This window comes from Sinocyclocheilus rhinocerous, unplaced genomic scaffold (genome assembly GCF_001515625.1).
Source record: "Sinocyclocheilus rhinocerous isolate Xijiao unplaced genomic scaffold, SAMN03320098_v1.1 scaffold428, whole genome shotgun sequence".
NCBI lineage: Eukaryota > Metazoa > Chordata > Actinopteri > Cypriniformes > Cyprinidae > Sinocyclocheilus > Sinocyclocheilus rhinocerous.
Window position 1 is genome coordinate 9,441 of NW_015664017.1, and position 2,657 is coordinate 12,097.

General features: G+C 31.0%; 1 protein-coding gene across 1 annotated transcript in view; it reads left to right on the top strand.

The window, feature by feature from the left end:
* Positions 1 to 2,657, top strand: part of LOC107729318 (protein transport protein Sec24B-like) — a 24,354-nt gene that overhangs the window by 3,829 nt on the left and 17,868 nt on the right. The window lies entirely within an intron of this gene.

The window sequence follows — 2,657 nt, forward strand, 5'->3', positions numbered from 1 at the left end:
TGTTGAGAGAAATCGGGAGTAAGATGTTACTTTAGTTCTAGAATAAATGTGAACATGCATATCACTCACAAAAAAAAAAACGGTTAAAAGCAACTCCGAATATGACACAAAACTGCAATAATTAAATATGTTAAATAATACAAATATCCTTTATGTATTTAATCCCATTTTATTAACCAATTTGCTGCTGACCTTCGATGATCCTATTCAACCATACTAATAAGCAGAAATAACAATTCTTCTTCTTTTATTGCTGAAGAGTGTTGAAGTTTCTTCTTCTGCGTTCTACTGTACAGACGTGAATTTACATTTCCTTCAGCCTGAGGCTTTTGGTGCGAAAGGGCTTTTACATTTGCTAAAAATAAAACTTTTTATATTAAGAGCAAACAAGCAAGCCCAACCCAGATTTAAAAAGTAACGCAAAAGTAACGTAACGCATTACTTTCAATAAAAAGTAACTAAGTAACGTAATTAGTTACTTTTTTAGGAAATAACGCAATATTGTAATGCATTACTTTTAAAAGTAACTTTCCCCAACACTGAATATTAATGTGATGTTCTGTCAGTAACAATAAAACTGTACATGGATCTTTTTGTCATGGAAAACAATAATGAGTCTAAAAACATGAATAGCTCCGAATTGTCATATTGTCATTTCTAGAATACATGAATTAAGGAAGGAAATTCAACAAATGGTGTCCAGTTATTGTTAATTGGAAATTAATATGGTTATAATTATATGGTTATTGGAAATTAAAATGTTTGTTATCTTAACATCTTCATGCCCTTTAGTCGCATTTAGCAGATTAGAGCTGAACAGTGATATAGTTCAATTTTGTGATGATACAAGCAATCAAACAGTTGAGATTTGCTATTTAGTATATATCCCTACATACTGTATATATGGGGATAAAGTTGAACGAACAGAGTGGTGTGATAATATAGTTACATTTTGCAACAAAAAAAGTCAGCCAGTTGAGATAGAATATATCGCTTTACATGAGGATAAAGTTGGATATCATATATATACATATTCAGGCATTCAATACTATCCTGATATGCCCTTTTTACTTGCACATACAAATGCCTTTATGTAAGCACACACATAAACTCCTAAAACATCTTGTACAGAAATGCACACTCACTGCCAGCGTTCGGCCCCTGAGGGTCCCGATCTCTTCCCCTCTCCCCATCTCTTTTTTTCTGCTTATCCTCAGACCTGAAGTACAGCAGTTGTTGTCAAAATGTTGATATCAAAAACACTTCTCACAGAATCAGTTTCAGGAATGATGAGAAATGTGTCTCTACTTCCCCGAACTCTTTGTGCCATTCGTCTGAGAGTCACACGGCCACTCTCACACACAAACACACTCGCTGTATTTATTTGATCAAAATACAGGAAAAACAGCAATATCGTGATATTACAATTTAAAATAATTGCTTCCTATTTTAATGTTTTAAAGCGCAATCCTTTGAGTCAAAGCTGAATTTTCAGCATCATTACTCCAGTCTTCAGTGTCACATGATCCTTCAGAAATCATTCTAATATGCTGATTTGCTGCTCAAGAAACATTTCTGATTATTATCAATGTTGAAAACAGCTTTTATGGCTTAATATGTTTGTGGAAACTGTGATACACTGAGTTCGAAAGTTTGGGGTGAGTCCGATTTATTTATTTTTTTTAATTAGAAAGAAATCATTACTTTTATTCAGCAAGAACGCATTAAATTGATCAAAAGGGACCTTGAAGGCATTTATAATGTTACAAAAGATTTCTGTTTCAAATAAATGATGCTCTTTTGAACTTTCTATTCATCAAAGAATAAAAAAAAACAAAAGTGTCAGGTTTTCCACAAAAATATTAAGTAGTAAAAACTGAAACTAGGGCTGGACGATATGGCCAAAATTTATATCACGATATATTTCTTAATTTTGGTCGATACGATATAATTCAGATATCGATATGAACACTGTTAAAAAAAAGCCTCATAAAAACTGCCAAGAACACCCACAACAGATGTCTGTACCTACAAACTTATGAAAAATTAATTTGCGAAGTCTATGAAATCTCTTCCTATAAAACTATTTAATTTTTTTAGAAAAAAAACAGCACAAATAAATTAATGTTGTATTTAGCCTTCATACAAACAAGAAATGTGAAATCACTGTCAAATAAACATCTCAGATTCACCTTATTAATTATTAATATCTTTAACTTCAAACTATAGGCTAACATACCAGTCAAAAGTTTTTGAACAGTAAGATTTTTAATGTTTTTTATTTAATTATCATCTGCTCACCAAGCCTGCATTTATTTGATCCAAAATACAGCAAAAACCGAAATATTTTTTTCTGTTTAAAATAACTGTTTTCTATATGGAAATATTTTAAAATGTAATTTATTCCATCTTGATTTCAAAGCTCAATTTTTAGCATCATTACTCCAGTCACATGATCCTTCAGAAATCATTCTAATATTCTGATTTGCTGCTCAAAAAACATTTATTAATTTGTTGAAAACTGCGTAGAATTTTTTCAGGTTTCTTTGATGAATAGAAAGTTCAGAAGAACAGCATTTATCTGAAATAGAAATCTTTTGTAACATTATAAATGTCTTTATCATCACTTTTGATCAATGTAAAGCATCCTTGCTAAA